The 18,522-nt window shown below is 49.4% G+C and overlaps 1 protein-coding gene across 1 annotated transcript in view; it reads left to right on the top strand.

Annotated features, from left to right (window-relative positions):
• The window catches only part of PSMD11 (proteasome 26S subunit, non-ATPase 11), a 430,446-nt gene that overhangs the window by 104,742 nt on the left and 307,182 nt on the right, over nucleotides 1–18,522 (top strand). The window lies entirely within an intron of this gene.

Genomic DNA, 18,522 nt, shown 5'->3' with positions numbered 1-18,522 from the left:
TCCAGCTCCCCAATCAGGAGAGCTATGTTATTACGGTGAGCCTCCTGGCTTGGGGGCGCAAAGCCCCGCACTCCTGCGCAGTAGGACTCCTTGCCTTCTTACCCGGCCGGTAAAACTTCTTCACTCTCTTCGACTCCTGGCGTTGCTCCCTGGGATGTAGCGATCCCGCTGAGACAAACCTCCGGGCTCGGAGCACAAAATCCTGCTTTTCCCCCACCTGACCGGCGGGAATCTCCTTCTCGTGCCCGCCCGGCAGGCATCCGCCATCTCCTCTGTGCCTCCAGGTGAGCGGGTGCCCCTTAGTGTTGATGCTTGGGCCGCGGCGGTGGGGGCACCATAGCAGGTGCCTGCTTGTGCCCCGGGGGGGACCCTCAGGAGCATGCTGTGTCCATGCTGCCAGCGGCTCCATGCAACCTCTTCACACCGGGAAGGGTGGATGCACACAAGAGGACGGAGGTGCTTCGGACAACAATTAAAGGAAAGTGCTTCTCCCGCACTGCAGGCCCCCCCCCCCCCCCCCAAAAAAAAAAAAAAAAACGCCTGGCAATCGGAAAGGGGATAAAGCTCTCTTCACCCACTTTACAGGGGGAAGGAATACATTGCTTCCCTCTATACCAAAGAGGGGGGAAAGTAGGCACATTACCCAGCACCTGGAGATAGCAATGGGGCTCAAGGCTGCAGGGCCCAAGCAAGCAGGCCAGCACAGGGGTTAAGACGCAGTGGCAGTCCCTTTCAAATGACCTAGCAGGTCATAAGTCAGCACAACAGCAGCAGTCCCAAGGTGGCTCCTGGCGAGTCCTTCCTGCAGTATCCAGTGTCCAGTTCAGTAGTCTGTTGGTGTCTAAAAAAAATGTGGGGGAATACCCCCTGTGCATATACTCATTTTACACAGTCTCCACGAGAAGGGGTTCCAAACAGTACAAACTGGTTCAAGGAGTGTCCCTTTTCTCCTTCAGCACTGGCTCCATACAGCAGCTTGGGGGGGATATGAAGGGGGGGGGACGTTAATGAGCCCTTTGTTTGATGGCAGGGCACAGCCTTTAGAAATGCAGGTGTGCCTTACCTATCCAAGCCCAGGACGACCATTCAGTATGCAGATGCACTCTTGTGAATGACACCCCCACCCTCCCTGTGTACAGGCCCAGCTGTCACCCTGCCCCAGACATGGATTGGAGTCAAGCTGCACAACACCAGAGTCATAAGCACAGAGAAATGCCCACTTTCTAAAAGTGGCATTTCTATAATGGTAATTTAAAAAAAATCAAAAAATTTACATACACAAGTAAGCAGCATTATCTCAGTACCATTACAACCATAACAAACATGCCTATGCTACTCCTCGTAGATTAGACAATACCACTTAGATGTATGTTAGGTCATTTCTTATGCAATCCTATGAGCGAGGCAACACTCACAGAAGCGAGGAACCAAATAGGCAGGACAGGCCACACAACCTGACACATGTCCTGCCTATTACCCACACAGCACCCTGCCAATAGGGCTAGCTATGGCCTGGGGACTTCCAGGCCTGCCAATTAAATTTAGATGCGAGGTCCTTGTGGCAGTAAACTGCACGCAGGCCCTGCGGTAGCAGGCCTGAGACCGGTTTGAAAGCCTACTTCTGTGGGTGGCGCAAGCTGAGCTCCAGGCCCACTAGTAGCATTTAATTTACAGGCCCCAGGTATAGGGATACCACTGCACAAGGGACTTGCAGGTAAATTAAATGTGCCAATTGGGTGTAAGCCAATCATACCAAATTTAGAAGGGAGAGCATCTGCACTTTAGCACTGATCAGCAGTGATGAAGTGCTCAGAGTCCATGAGCCAACAAAAAGAGGTCAGAAAAAGTAGGAGTAAGAAGTCAAAAATGTTAGGGATGGCCCTGTAGAACGGGCCAGGTCCAACACCATGCCAACAAGTGGGCTCTGGTCTCATGAGATGGGGAGACGTGGGGACATCCTTGGTTCTTTTATCCTGGGTCCGAGGGGGTGCAAAGGGTATCCTAGGGTGCCAGGTCTTTGGCTCCTGGTCACTCTTGGTTGCCGAGGAGGTTTGCGTAAACAGTTTGCAGATGCTGTCATGAAGTCCACACTGGGAAGCACAGGGTGGGCTTCTTTTCTTGAGGGCCTGGGAACCATACTGACACAGTTGGCACACTTCAACATGGGCTGGGCTGCTCGGGTGCAGTGGTGATGTCTAGCATCGGGCCTCTGGCAGTCCCAGTCCTCTCAGGTCTTTTTCGCGTTCCTGCGGATGCATGGGAGTAGCTTCTGTACTCCAAGGGAATTCCTCCTTGCGATTGGCAAAGCACTGGCAGCTCTCCCAGTTTCTTGGAGGCTGCAGTGGCAGGACAGGTCATTTACTCCACGAGGGTCTGGTGCAACAGGCAGGCCATCAGGGCTGTAGCCAAGTCAGGCGTGCTTCTTGGCTGTCTGGTTCAGCAGGCTTCTTGTCCATGCCTTCTTTTGTATCTAGCAAAATACTCAATTTAGTTGGGAATAAGTGGAGTGAAGAGTAGTAGTGAGTGGGCTACTTACCCTTGGGGTCACTACACTTCCTGTGGGGAGTGGGCATCACCCTGTCCAGAGGTCCTACATTCCACCACACGCAAGATGGAAGGATTTAATAAGTCGTGTCCACTTCAGGCTGGTCACCTTAGAACTATTCCCAGTCTGGAAGTGTGACACGCCTTCTCCATAGTTAATTTTCCTATCTGTCCAGCTGCCAGTTGGGTTAGGGGGGTTGGCATCTTCCTCTAAGGAAGGCCAGATCTACGCACCAAAGGCCGTGAGCTTCTTTGAGCTCCTGCCTTGAAATGCAGGTCATCCTGTTGGGAAGGCCTTGCTGCTGGGACCTCTGCTGCTCGCCCTGGGAGCCAAAAAAGTCAAGCAGAAACGCCGCCATCTACCTGTTCACTCAGGCAGAGGGAGAAGCTTTGCCGGCAAGATTTTGAAAGGATGGTTGTGGATTTATCTCTGGTTCCGAGACTGAGCTCTAAAGATGTGAGGTCATCTTGCCTGACAAGCCACGCCTCACTGGGATACAAGTCATTAAAGCACATATATATAACAAATATTTATAGGCCCTATATTGATTGTTCCAAAACCAAGGTCTTCAACGTTTTCTCTAAAAGGATTTTCTTTTGGTGAATGAAAGTCATCCCAACAGACTAACAACTATTGGTTATATGATAGTGATGACATGAGTCAAGATAACGTTAGTCGTTACTCTATACAAGATCGCCTGTAGTGCACATCAAGCAGGATTACCATCTGTAATCAAAAAAGGATCATTAATATGAAATGCCTCTCGGCAGGTTACCTTTGGAGCTAAGTAATTAACATCACCACTAAACGTTAATTACCTATCAACTTTAAATATCTTATCAGCATTGTAAATTTATTTTTGTCCTAAAACTAGGGTATCAGTGTCTTCAAACAAATGTTTTAATGGTATTTTTATTGTACCTGAATAAGTTCTCCCAAAGACTAGTTTGTCGTTTTCTGTGGATAAATTCTACCTTGCCTCAAAACTGCAATAGCAGTTTCCTTTGTATTAAATAAACAGTTGGTCTCCAAACATGAGCTTCCCATATCTGAAAGAGACTTCTAGTTGCAGATTCCTTACCTTTGAATTTTCCCAGGTGTCAGACTGGATCCGGAGAATTTTTCTTCGGGCAGTACCCCTGCACGCTGTTAGGTGGTGTTGGTCAACTCCGCGGGCGTCGTGCCAACGTTGCGGTCGTATATAGGCGCCACCCCGTCCAACTGACGTCAGTTTCTTTTCATGACTTTCCACGCCAATTTCCTGCGCGCCGTTAGGTGGCGTCCGTCGACTCTGGGCATCGTTGACGTCATGGTCGCCATGATGACGTCACGGTCGCATATAGGCGCCTCTCCGGCACGCTGACGTCTGTTCTTTTCTTTACGCGCCAGCCTACGCGTAGATCCGGAGAAGAGCTAACCGAATGTTTTTGACCAGTTTTGATGCATCTAGGGATGTCCTGTAAGACCGTATTTAAGCCCTGTGACTCCAGTCACTGCATGATGTCTGTGACGGATCGGCACCTCATGTGCCTCTGGTCGACCGAAGTCGCGCTCAGAGTGTTGGGCCATGAACCCGAAAGCTGTGAGGGAGTGGTCCCTGAAGCTCATGGCGGCCCAACACTCGACTCCGCATCGCTCCTGGTCCTGTTCGAGAGTGACCCCTGCCCAACTAAAGGAGTTCCATGAGGCCATGCGCCTCGTATTTGGGCAGCCCGACAATCCTCGCTGCCTTCGGGCCCAAGTGAGTCGGTGAGGGCCCCCTCGGGTTCAAAGTCAGCAACTTCGGTCCTTACTCCAGAGGGCACCTCAGGATCCGCTACCAGATCTGTCCCGATGCCGGTCTTGCCAACGCGACTTTCCCTGGCGTCAGGCCAGACGTCGAAGCTCCCGATGCCAATTAGGACCACAATCAACGTAGGCCCTATACTCATTCCCAGCGACCTGGAGCCAGAACGACGTTGCTCAACGCAGATTCCGTTTTCCATGGGCTCTGCTGTGCCCAGGGTTGATCCTGAACCCTATTACTATGGGTATGGATACGGGGATAGTGTAGAGGGGGGGGTCACAGGACCCTTTAGAAGACCAGCTTGAACCTGAACTGGACTGGGTACAGGATTTGGGTGATGCCAGTGGGTTGGACACCTCCCCTGACAATGGCATCTTCTTTCCCTGTACCGTGGCTACGGGAGAGTCTTATTCTATGGTGGTAAGGGCGGCTGAGGTTTTGAACCTCGAGCTTCCTTCTGCGGGTGTCAGGCCTAACCTTCTGACCGAGGTGCTTCAGCCTGAGGCCTCCAACTCGGAATCCCTTCTTAACTTCAACAAAGCACTTATGGACGTCCTGCTGTGTACCTGGTCCAAACCCAACACAGGGGCTCCTGTGAATAGGACGATTGACTGCCACCATCGGCCTGTGCCCAATGACCCACATTTCCTTACCCAACACCCTACGCCTTAGAGCCTTGTCATCGAGGGTTCTTCATCCTCTGGTGTATTCCCTACCGCTCCCCTGGACAGGGAGTCAAAAAGACTCGATAACTTAGGAAAGAAGATGTTTTCTTCTGCCACTCTAGCTCTGCGGTCCGTGAACACCACGTGCCTTTTGGGCCGCTATTCCCATACTCTGTGATACGGTCGTGCAAGTGCTTCCAAGTTCCGGAAGAGGCCCGGACCGTTCGATCTCAAACCATGACAGATGGGAGAGACGCAGCCAGTTCATGATCCGTTGTGGACTGGATACGACCGACTCACTAGGCAGATCGGTTGCATCGACTGTTGCACTGAGACGCTACGCCTGGTTAAGGACGTCTTGCTTTTCGGGGGATGTCCAGCAATCTTTGATGGACATGCCCTTTGATGGCACTCGACAAAGCAGACTCTACGCTTAAGTGCTTTAAGGATTCCCGGGCTATGGCCCGGACCCTTGGCCTCGCAGCCGCTCCTTGCCCACCCCTCAGTCTTCCTCTCACTCCTTTCATGGCTACGGAAGGGGCACTCAACCGCGTTTATTTCTACCGTGCCACCGACCGGCACATGCTGTACACCCCTTGCCTGGACTTGGAAGCAGGATCCACTGACCTAGTGGATCAGGGAGTCAGTGAGCAGCCCAATCCACCCCCACCCCCTCCTCTGCCTCAAAACCTTCCTAGTCCGTTGGGCATCCAGGACCAGTTGGCGGCAGAATTCACATCATCTGCCCCAATGGGAATCCATTACCACAGACAGGTGGGTTCTGCAGATCATCCGAAGGGGCTACTCCCTCCCCTTCGAGACTTCTCCAGCCATGCCACCATCATTCGATCACCTGTCGGAGGATCATTTGCCACTTCTCCGCAAAGATGTCAAAGCTCTCCTGGCCAAGGGAGCCATAGAGAGGGTCTCTGCACCAGAAGTAAGTTGTGGTTGCAATTCTTGCTACTTTCTGGTGCCCAAAAAAGGCAAGGGTCTTCACCCTATCCTAGACCTCCGGTCCCTCAATCTCTTTCTCAAGAAGGATAAGATCAAGATGTTAACCCTGGCTCACCTCCTTTCTACCCTGGAGACAGGATGGTTGGATTAGACATGCAGGACACCTATTTCCATATTCCAGTTTTGCTGGCCCTCCAACGTTGCCTACGATTCGTGTTAGGTCACGACTGCTTTCAGTTCCCCATGCTCCCTTTTGGCCTTACCAGTGCCCCTCGGGTGTTCACAAAAGTGACGGTAGTGATTGCAGCTCATCTGCACAGGTTAGGGGTCCCAGTCTTCCCCTTCCTCGACGACTTGCTGTTCAAGTCGGACACACCCCAGAAAGTTGTCTCCCACCTCCAGACTACGGCGAACCTCCTGCATTCGCTGGGGTTCACTTTCAACGTGCCGAGGTCACACCTGACTCTCTCTGACGCTCCCTTTCATTGGAGCTGTTCTGGACACTGTGCCTTTTCGGGCTTATCCTCCCGAAAAGTGAGTCCAAGATATTTGGGCTATGATACCGATGTTTCAGCCTCTATCCTGGATTTTGGTGAGAATGAGACTGAGGCTGCTGGGCCTCATGGCCTCCTGCACCCTGCTGGTCCAAAATGGCAGATGGCATATGCGGGCTCTGCAGTTGGACCTGACGTTCCAGTGGGCACATTATCAGGGGAATCTCTCCGACGTGGTTCGGATCTCGGATGGAACTGCGAAAGACCTGCATTGGTGGCTGTCGAATCCAGATTGGGTCAGTGGCAGGTCCCTCTCCCTTCCCCAACCAGATCTCACAGTAGTAACAGATGCATCACTCCTGGGATGGGGCGGCCGCATGGGAGAGGCAGAGATCAGAGTCCTCTGGTCTCCGGCGGACTCCCGGCTCCACATTAACCTTTTGGATCCCCGGGCGTTCCGACTTGCATTGAAAGCATTCCTTCCCTCTCTCAAAGGGAAAGTGGTGCAGGTGTTCAATGACAACCCCACGGCCATGTGGTATTGAAACAAGCAGGACGGAGTGGGGTCGCAGACCCTTTGTCATGAGGCTCTCCGCTTCTGGACATAGCTGGAACACCAGGGCATTTCCCTGGTGATTCAACATCTGGCGGACTCGCTGAACGCCAGAGCAGACTAACTCAGCCGTCTATGCATAGTCTATCACGAATGGCGTCTCCATCCGGAGGTGGCGCAAGGTCTCTTTCAGCAGTGGGGAGAGCCTTGGTGTAGGAAGTTGGCTCTGTATATACTATATCAAAGTGAGAGATAATGTGCACAGAGTCCAAAGGTTCCCCTCAGAGGTAAGATAGTGGCAAAAATTAGATAATTCTAATGCTCTATTTTGTGGTAGTGCGGTCGAGCAGTAGGCTTATCAGAGGGTAGTGTTAAGCATTTGTTGTACACACACAGGCAATAAATGAGGAACACACACTCAGATTTAACTCCAGGCCAATAGTTTTTATATAGAAAAATATATTTTCTTAATTTATTTTTAGAACCTCAAGATTTGAAGTAAATACATAAAATGTAAGGTACTCCACACAGGTAAGTTAGGAACTTTTGAATTAGAGCAATAACATATACAGTTTTTGTTAAAATGGCAAACTATTTTAAAAGTAGACACTGTGAAAAAATCAACAGTTCTTGGGGGAGATAAGTATTGGTTAGATTGTGAGGTAAGTAAGACACTTACAAGTCTCAGTTCCTGGGCAAGGCAACCCCAAAGTTACCACACCAGCAGCTCAGGGCCGGTCAGGTGTAGAGGTCAAAGAGGTGCCCAAAACACATAGGCACCTATAGAGAATAGGGGTGCCCCTGTTCCAGTCTGCCAGCAGGTAAGTACCCGCGTCTTCGGAGGGCAGACCAGGGGGGGTTTTGTAGGGCAACGGGGGGGGGAACACAAGCAGGCACAGAAAGTACACCCTCAGCGGCACAGGGGCAGCTGGGTGCAGAGTGCAAACAGGCGTCGGGTTCCTAATAGGAATCAGTGGGGAGATCCGGGGGTCTCTTCAACGATGCAGGCAGGCACAGGGGGGGGCTCCTCGGGGTAGCCACCACCTGGGCTAGGCAGAGGGTCGCCTGGGGGTCGCTCCTGCACTGGAGTTCGGCTCCTTCAGGTCCTGGGGGCTGCGGGTGCAGTGTGGTTTCCAGGCGTCGGGTTCCTTGAAGCAGGCAGTCGCGGTCAGGGGGAGCCTCTGGATTTCCTCTGCAGGCGTCGCTGTGGGGGCTCAGGGTGGTCAACTCTGGCTACTCACGGGCTCGCAGACGCCGGGGAGTCCTCCCTGAAGTAGTTTTCCGCAGGTCGAGCCGGGGGCGTCGGGTGCAGAGTGGAAAGTCTCACGCTTCCGGCAGGAAATGTGTGGTCTTTAAAAGTTGCTTCTTTGTTTCAAAAAGTTGCAGTTTCTTGAACAGGGCCGTTGTTCTCGGGAGCTTCTTGGTCCTTTAGATGCAGGGTAGTCCGCTGAGGCTTCAGAGGTCGCTGGACCCTGTTGGATGCATCGCTGTTGCAGTTTTCTTTGAAGTAGGGAGACAGGCCGGTGGGGCTGTGGCCAAATCAGTTGTCGTCTCAGTCTTCACTGCAGGGCTTCAGGTCAGCAGTCCTTCTTCTTTAGGTTGCAGGAATCTATCTTCCTCGGTTCTGGGAGCCCCTAAGTACTCAATTTAGGGGTGTGTTTAGGTCTGGGAGGGCAGTAGCCAATGGCTACTGGCCCGGAGGGTGGCTACACCCCCTTTGTGCCTCCTCCCTGTGGAGAGGGGGGCACATCCCTAATCTTATTGGGGGAATCCTCCATCTGCAAGATGGATGATTTCTAAAAGTAAGTCACCTCACCTCAGCTCAGGACACCTTAGGGGTTGTCCTGACTGGGGAGTGACTCCTACTTGTTTTCCTCATTATCTCCTTCAGCCTTGCCGCCAAAAGTGGGGGCAGTGGCCGGAGGGGTGGGCATCTCCATTAGCTGGGATGCCCTGTGGCGCTGTAACAATGTGGGTGAGCCTTTGAGGTTCACCGCCAGGTGTTACAGTTCCTACAGGGGGAGGTGAGAAGCACCTCCACCCAGTACAGGCTTTGTTCCTGGCCACAGAGTGACAAAGGCACTCTCCCCTTGGCCAGCAACATGTCTGGTGTGTGTCAGGCTGGCAAAAACTTGTCATCCCACACTGGAAGTCCGGTATGTTTTCAGGGGGCATCTCTAAGATTTATTTCACAATAAAGTGTACACTGGCATCAGTGTGCATTTATTTTGCTGAGAAGTTTGATACCAAACTTTCCAGTTTTCAGTGTAGCCATTATGGTGCTGTGGAGTTCGTGTATGACAGACTCCCAGACCATATACTCTTATGGCTACCCTGCTGTGCTCATGCACCTATGCCCTCACCTGTGGTATAGTGCACCCTGCCTTAGGGCTGTAAGGCCTGCTAGAGGGGGTGACTTATCTATGCCATAGGCAGTGTGAGGTTGGCATGGCACTCTGAGGGGAGTGCCATGTCGACTTAGTCATTTTCTCCCCACCAGCACACACAAGCTGTGAGGCAGTGTACATGTGCTGAGTGAGGGGTCCCCAGAGTGGCATATTACTACCCCTTAGAGACCTTCCCTGGCATCAGGGCCCTTGGTACCAGGGGTACCAGTTACAAGGGATTTACCTGGGTGCCAGGGTTGTGCCAATTGTGGACACAAAGGTACAGTTTAGGGAAAGAACACTGGTGCTGGGGCCTGGTTATCAGGGTCCCAGCACACTTTCAAATCATAACTTGGCATCAGCAAAGGCAAAAAGTCAGGGGGTAACCATGCCGAGGAGACCTTTCCTTACAGTTCTGAAGATGATCATGCAAGACCGGGTCCAAGTAATCTTGGTAGCTCTGGACTGGGCACGAAGAGTCTGGTATCCCGAGCTCTTGAGCATGGCCATCGATCCTCTGATCAGACTGCCCCTACGGGAGGATCTTCTGTCACAGCAGCAGGGGACGGTTATCCACCCAAACCTGTCCAGTCTCCTTCTCCTTGAATGGAGATTGAGCGGTGACAGTTGATGGCTTTTGACCTTCCACCCGAAGTCTGTAATGTCATCTTGGCATCCAGGCGTCCCTCCACCAAAATGGTATACGCCTATCTTTGGAAGAAATTTGTGGCATGGTGTATCAACAAATCTGTTGATCCCCTCTCTGCACCTCTCTCAGAGGTTCTCCTCTTTATTCTCTCTCTTGCCCAGCATGGACCTACTCTGTGCACCCTCAAGGGATATTTGTCTGCCATCTCTGCCTTCTTAATGCCACCAGACCAACCTTCTCATTTCAAATCTCCCACTGCTGGGATGTTTCTTAAAGGCCTCACTCATGTGTTTCCTCCCGTCCATGCCCCAGTAGGATTTGAACTTGGTCCTCACATACCTCATGTGCGCCTCTTTCGAGCCACTCTACAACTGTCCTTTACGGCTTTTAACCCTTAAAACTGCTTTCTTGATTGCCATCACCTCTGCTCGCAGAATAAGTGAGCTCCAGGCTCTTTCTTCGATGCCACCATTCCTAGCAGTGCATCCTGAGAACGTGGTGCTTCGTACCAGGGCTTCCTTTCTTCTCAAAGTGGTAACGCCTTTTCACGTAGGCCAGTCTATCACCTTGTCTATTTTTTTTGCACCCCCACATCCCTCTCATGAGGAGGAGAGACTCCACTGTCTGGACCCCCAAAAAAGCATTGTTGTTCTATCTAGATTGTACCAAAGATTTCTGGATGGACGATCAACTCTTTGTGGGATATGTGGGTGTGAAGAAAGGGAAGGCGGTGCAGAAGAGGACCATCTCATGATGGGTAGTTCTCTGCATCAAGATGCGCTACGCTTTGGTGAAAAAGCAACCCCCCTGAGGGTTTGCACGCCTATTCTACCAGGGTAACTGCTGCTACCACAACGTTAGCACGCGGAATTCCAGTCCTGGATATCTGTCAGGCTGCAACGTGGGCATCCTTACATACGTTCACCAAGCATTGTTGCCTGGACAGTCAGGTCTGCAGGGACGGTTATGTTGGCCGTTCGGTCCTGCAGGATTTTTTTGGTGTGATCTTAATTTGCTGCCCACCACCGGGGATGGTATTGCTCGGGCATCTATTCAAAGGTAAGAAATCTGCCACTAGAAGTCTATCAGATGTACAGGTTACTTACCTTCGGTAACACATTCTAGTTGCAGATTCCTTACCGACCTGCCAATCCTTCTCGCACTGCAAACTGATTTCTAGGGACAGGCCCTTCCCTCTAAGGGCCCTAGTTTTGGCACACCATTCTCGGTGTTCTTCATGGCTCCGCGCTATTGGCGTGGAAAGTCGTGAAAAGAAACTGACGTCAGCACGCCGGAATGGCACCTATATACGACTGCAGCGTTGTCGCGATACCCATGGAATCAACCGACGCCACCTAACAGCGTGTAAGGGTACTGCTCGAAGAAATATTCTCTGGATCCAGTCTGACGCCAGGGGAAATTCAAAGCTAATGAATCTGCAACTAGAATGTCTCTACCAGATATATTGTTACCGAAGGTAAGTAACTTGTACTTTAGGACTGTCCAAAAGACCAGTTCTTGTTTTAGGTATCCCACCAGCCTCCTGTTTCTCCACAGAATCATAATCCAGTACATACATATTTGCATACTGGGCTTTTGGTTAGCCCTCTTCATCCATTGATCTGTTCAAAAGTCATTCACATTTTGGGTATGGGAGAAGTGGTTGTCTTTCACTGAGTGATCTAATCTTGCCTGATTACATGTGCATAGCCAGCTAAAGTGGTGTGCACTTTAGTGCCAGGACACCTGTTGTTTAGGCTGCTGAGCCGTTTATTTTTGTCATAATTTTGCAATTTTTCCCATATGTTTTGAAACAAAGAAAACAAATTACACACTTCCTACGGTCATACCTGTTTGCTTTGAAAATACTAACACGCGTGTGCCTCTCATGACCATGCATTATTGCATGCTGTGGGTGTCCATTGTGATGTCAGTAGGCACAAGACAATGACAAATGTTACAACCATTGTGTCAAGACCACTATTGTGCTAGGACTGGACACCATTAGGCTGTGAATGGCAACAGTATATCATGAATAGCTATCTTGTTAGAGATGGTGTAGCAGACAGTTGACCTTTGTAGGGAACTGGGATTTTGTTGCATAACCTTCTCCCCTTTACACTTTTTGCCTGGTATTTGATGCAACTTTGACTTAAGTGCACTGGGTCCCTGTCCACCAGGTCCCCAGTGCCAGTGTTCCTTCACCCAAAACTGTACAATTGGTGTAGGAAGCTGGCTCTGTATATACTATATCAAAATGAGATATAGTGTGCACAGAGTCCAGGGGTTCCCCCAAGAGGCTTGACAGAGGCCATAATAGATAATACTAATGTTCTATTTGTGGTAGTGAGGTCGAGCACTTAGGCTTATCAGAGGGTAGTGTTAAGCATTTGTTGTACACACACAAGCAATAAGTGAAAACACACACTCAATGACAACTCCAGTCCAATCGTTTTTTTTATAGAAAAATATTCTTTTGTTTATTTTTAGAACCACAGGATTAATTTAGCAGGTAAGTACATTAAATAAAAAGTCCTTTGCATAGTAATAGTTAAGACTTTGAATCAAATCAATATTATACACAGTTTTCATTAAAATGTCAAAAAGCTATTTTAAAAGTGGACACTGCAATTTTCAACAGTTCCTGGGGAGGTAAGTAGAGTACAGTTTCCGAGGTAAGTACCACACTTAAAAAATTATACCTCACTTGTGTAAGTGGGCCAAGTGCCTGTGACTGGGAAGAGCCAAAAACATGTCGAAATTGAGGGGGAACCAAAGCGGGTCCAAAAGGGCTGTTTGAAAAAAAAAAAAAAAAAATATATATGTTTCGGTTGACAAGTGCAGCACAATTTTTATCGGTATAGATGAGACAGTGCTGGGTGGTAGGAATTTTGTGGATTCCTGCAGATTCTGGAAGGTTCCATCACAAAAATGTGGGAAAAATGTGTGATTTCCAGCAAAGTTGGAGGTTTGCATGGCATTCTGGGTAAGAAAATGGTGTGGGGTGCATGTGAAGCACACCACCCTGGAATCAACCAGACGTTTAGTATTCAGATTTGTGTGTCTGTCTTGTGGATTTTTCTACATGGCAGCTTCCCAAATTAAAAAAAGTGCAGCCCTCACCATTCCAAGTGGGACGATTATGAGAGTTACCAAGCTCTCATGGCCCAAATGTAAAACCAAAACCCAAAATAATCAAATGTCCTCTTGGCTGGCGTGGGATTAGATGTTTTAGTGTGCGGGGGGAGAGCTGAAAGACTGTTACCCCCTTCAGTTGAGGTGAGGGCAGAACCAGGCCCGTACTGGTTGGTAGCCACCACCCCACTATTTTTCTTTCTTTCTTTCCTTTTTTAAATTCCATGGACTTTCTGACCGGAGTGTGGATTGGGGGTAATTGCCCCACCTGCCCACTGGTGGGCAGAACAACTTTGGCCCTATTTTTGTGACCATACCCCTACCCTATTATTTTTGAAAAAAAAAATCTTCCCTGGTGGGCTTTCTGCCTCTATTGGGGGCAGATGGGCCTTCCAAAAATAGGCCAATGTGCCCCCAGGGGCAGCCCCTCCCCCCACAACAAAACACACATACACACCTAACAAAAATAGGCCGATCTGCTCCTAAGGGGGGCAGAAATGGCCTAAATACAATTTTCCTCACAGGCCGAAAAATATTTTGCCCCCCATGGGCTAAAAATTATTTGGCCCCTGGGGAGTGGCCCTTCCCGAAGGGGCTGCTACCCTCATGTCCATTTCACACACACAAAAAATTCCCTGGTGTCTAGTGGGCATTTCTGCTGCCCGATCGCATCGTGATTGGGCAGCAGAAATGCTTGCAGAGACATGAAAGGAAAGGCCTTTCCTTTCATGCCTCTGCTGGCCCCCTCCTCCAGAGCAGAAGAGAGATGCTTTTGCATTTCTCTTTCGCATTGCGCTGGAAGCATGCTTCCAGTGCAATGGGAGGTGACCTCTGATGAGGTGAGAACGCTATCGCGTGCTGACGTCATCAGACGTCACTTGAGGGGGTTAGGGGTGGAAGGGTAAGCGATTCCCCTTCCAGCCCTGACCTGGAGGGTGGGGAGTGGCCCATTGAGGGGAGCGCTAGCGCTTCCCCCGATGGCCGGTAACCGGACGTAATGGTTACGTCCGTGGTGCCTGAGGCACAGCCGGCAAGGGGTTAAAGAAAACTGTGTACAATATTGATTCTATTCAACGTCCTAAGTATTACTATGCAAAGTACCTTTCATTTAAGTTACTTACCTGTTAAATGAATCTTGTGGTTCTAGAAATAAATTAAAAAAAGATTATTTTTTCTATATAAAAACCTATTGGCCTGGAGTTCAGTCATTGAGTGTGTTTTCATTTATTGCTTGTGTGCGTGTACAACAAATGCTTTCATTTTGATATAGTATACACAGATCCAGCTTCCTACACCTCCTTTGGCTCTTCTGCCTTCCTTTGGTGCCAGGGGTGTCTTGCCCTGAGTTTCTGATGTCTGTTTCTGAATCCAGGCTCAGATCCAGCAGTGTTTATGAATTCTAGGTACTCCCTTCACACCATTGTGCGCACCTACAAGACCCCATGTCTTCATCCATTCTCTCCGATCTTCCACATCATGGCTGTGACTCCCTTCGGCACTGCTCCTTTGAGACGATGCTGGCTCTACACTTGTTTGAGCCAGCGCAACATTACTCAACTCATGTGCCTTGAATGGCCCTGCTTCCACTGGCGCGCCCTCCTCTTGTTCCGGTCCCTGACTTGTACCCCAGAACAGATCATGCAGGGAGGCTCAACAGTTGATGGGGAGAAGGACTTATAGAAGCAGTATGCATGACCTTTTTAGAACCCACTCTAACCCTGTGGATCCTTATTGGAGGTTGAGATTCTATTTCCAGGAGGTGAGCCAGGACTGACAGAATGTTTCTAGTCATGCTGTAAAATGAGCGGATGAGCATGGGTACTAAAGAGGGTCCCCGAGGGCTGCAGCATGTATTGTTCCACCAGCACGTGTGGACTGTCATTGCAGACTGCATGTCTTTTTTTTATTTTTTTTATTTGATTTTACAGCTTTTAATGAGAAAGCAGCACAATGAGGGCAGTACCCATACAGAATAGAATGTCACGCTACAGGGAGGCAGAAAATACATCACAATAAATCCCACGACAACTATTGACAACCCAGCAGTAGGTCAGGACCCATTCCTCAATTTTACATTAACATTGCTCACTGCACATAGTCCCGTAGCTCCGCCAATGGCCTCTGTACATGGCTCTAGGCATATCCTTCTATACTCCACCCAGTCCTTCCCGATTTTTAAGTGTCTCTGGGGGCAGCCCAGTGACAAGTAGATAGGGCATTCCATTCCCATGCATTGATCCATGCCCTTGGCCCAAGTGTCTACGTGAGGGGACTTCCGTTGCCTTTCAGGCTTTTCCAATGTCCATCTTGGCAACATGAGGCCCAGCCAAAGAAGTGCCCTCTGATAACGAGTGCTCCCTGATCGTCTGTGATATTCAGAAGGTTAAGTTTACTGTCTTGGGGGATATTGCAACCTATCACCCTCTTGAGCCGTCCCAGCACACCACCCAGATTTGGGCCAACCCTGGGCAGTGTCAGAACGTGTGAGGTAAATACCTCTTTGAATCCTCACACCAGGCTACGTGTCTTGGTGCACCTGAAAGTGAAAATACAACATAACTCGCAGCCTGTGTGCCATATCCTCTAAACACTGCACGTAATATGTGTAAGTCACCCCTACAACAGGCCTTACAGCCCTCAGACAGGGTGCGTTAAATCGCATGTGTGGACATATCTGCAGGAGCAGATATGCCCCTGCTATGTCTTTATCAAATTTTAGACATAGTGAGTGGACGGGAAAGCCATTTTTTAATGCATGTGCTGGGCACTGCTACTAAGAGTTCCCCAGCTACACAATGGCTTCACTGAAACTAGGGATGTTTGGTGCCAAACATCTCATATTGATAAGTCCATCACTGGAATCAGTGTGGGCTTATCAATACATGCACCCAGAGGGCACCCTAGAGGTGTCCCCTGAAAAGATACCAACCTGTGGTGCGCTTGCTGACTGGCTTCTACCAGCCTGCCACCCAAGACACAGCTCTGGCCCCCCTAGGGTGAGTGACTTCTGCTTTCAGGAGGCCCAGAACAAAAGCCTGTTCAGGAACAGGTTGTTAATAATGCCCACCACCACCACCAGAGGATGACCTGCTAATTAGCCTTCCTAAGGCGTCAAGCCTCAAAGGGCTGCCGCCTTTGAAATGCAAATCTGGCTTCCCTCACAGGAGAGTAAGCCACCACTCTTGTCCAGAGCCCCCTTGGCACCTGGACAGGTAGGAAAATTAGCTAGTCAGATAGGTGTGCCAGCTCCAAGCTATTATCACCCTTAAGGTGGGCTAAGCTGAGGTAAACACTATTTTTCAGAGGTAGCCATCTTTGAGATGGCATATCTATGAATTCTGGGAAAGGGTTATGTCCACTTCTCACAGGAAGTATTCATATAGGAGGTGTAGTGACCCCAAGGGTCAGTAGCCCATTGGCTGCTACCCTACACACCTCTAACACTCCTAAATTCATGTTTAGGGGAGTCCCTGGCACCAGAGAAGCAGATCCTGACTACCTAAGAAGGTGGACACTAAAGAGCCACTGAAGAGAAGAAAAGAAGCAGCTGACCTCTTACTGCCCCGCTGGCCTGTCTGCATCAGTCGAAATCTGCACCAAAGCAGACTCTTCCTGCAGCTGTGACTCCAGAAACACGGGAGGACTGCCTATCTTCAAAAAAGACTCAAGACCTCCAGTGAACAGTGGACCAGTTCTCCAGCAAACTCTGAAGAAAAGACTGTGAAGCCTCCAGAACCACCAAAACCAGACACCTGAAGTCACCACTGCATCCGCTATCTACGACCCGAGTTGAAATGGACCACCAGTGCCAGCAAGGTTCTCCAGCCCTCTAGAGAGTCCAAGTCCTTTGTTGTTTCACCTCTCTTGGACTCGTTGATGACGCCTGCAGCTTCTGCACACATCCCTCCCTCTTATGGCTACTCTCCAGCAAGGAAAACGGGACACCTAAAGACAACTCGGCACATTTCGCCCCTGAGCTGCGGAGAAAAGGGACCTGAGCATCACTGGGCCTGAGCCCTGCTGTTGGTTCAGCCCAGCTGGCCACCTGGCCAGAGCCTGCAGCCTCTTTTTGCAGTGACAGATCTTCAGTGTAATACATTTTGCACCCAATGCCGTTTTGCACCCTTCACCCGGCCGCCCCTGTGCTGCTGGTGGTGTACTGCTAGTGCTGCCTTGGACCTTGCCAACTACTCACCTTAACTCCTAGAGATTAGTCTCGTAAGTCTCTGTACTCTGTTTGCAGAACTTGTTTTTCTTCCCATAGGATGACATTGCAGAACTCAGAAATTGCATTGAGTCCACTTTTTGAAATCAAAAGAATTTCTTTTAAGAAATGTACTTACTGAATGATTTTTCTCTGCCTAAGCATACATAAAAATGCCTTCTATTTTTATAAATTAGTGTTGATCTCCTTTTTGAGTTGTGTGCTTCAGTGACTACTGGGTGTATTTGTGGATGTCTTTCACTCATCTGTGTTAACCCTAAGGCTGCTTGACCACACTACCTCCAGATATAGCACTTTGGGATTGAATAGCAAGCCCAGTCCACTCATTAGGGAACACCTGGACACTTGACACGGTATTGACATCCCACATAAAGGGCCAGCTTCTAGTATTCATAATAGTCACAATTAGGACTGGAATGGCCTCTGTAATTGAAGAACTGCCACTACTATACCAGTGTAGCAGGCTATAGTGCCAGTGTGCTGCTGTTCATCAAGGATGGTCATCTTTATTTGAGCAGTGAACACTTCTAGAGGGAGTACTTGTGCACAGACGTGTCTAGTGTCTAAAAGGATAACTGTTTTTGCCCGGACATACATTATTTAAGGGGGTGACAGTATTATGCCAGGAATGGGATCTAATGAGAGAAACCACGAGCAGGAGTCTAACTGAGAAAGATAGAATGAACAATCGAATGAGAATTTGGGAGAGAAGAGGAGGGCACTTAATCTGACAGTCTAGAGCTTACCAAAGCTGCTCCCCGAATGTTTTCTTTGGATCTAAGTGATTCTGTGCTCCACACCTTGTGAATCAAGTTGGTCTAAAAACCCTGTGTTTAGCAGTGTCTGCTACTTCATGGGATTTCTGTGTTCTCACAAGAATGAAGAATATCCTTAACCACTGGATTGTATTTTTTTTTTTTTTTTTTATACCTTAAGAAGTCAACTCAAGACCATGAGCGGGGGGAAGGGTGAATACCAGGTAATGAGACACGTAGAATGATATAATACAAAGAATAAAAGGGTGTTCCGTACAAGAGTGGCAGAATTAATGATACTTAATATCCACAAGTAGATTGTAAACCATTAACAGGAAGCACAGACTCTGGGGAAACAAGGATTTTCAGCA

Source organism: Pleurodeles waltl, chromosome 6, assembly GCF_031143425.1.
Source record: "Pleurodeles waltl isolate 20211129_DDA chromosome 6, aPleWal1.hap1.20221129, whole genome shotgun sequence".
Taxonomy (NCBI): Eukaryota; Metazoa; Chordata; class Amphibia; order Caudata; family Salamandridae; genus Pleurodeles; species Pleurodeles waltl.
Note: the sequence above shows the minus strand (reverse complement) of the source record. Positions and strands in the feature narration are given on the sequence as shown.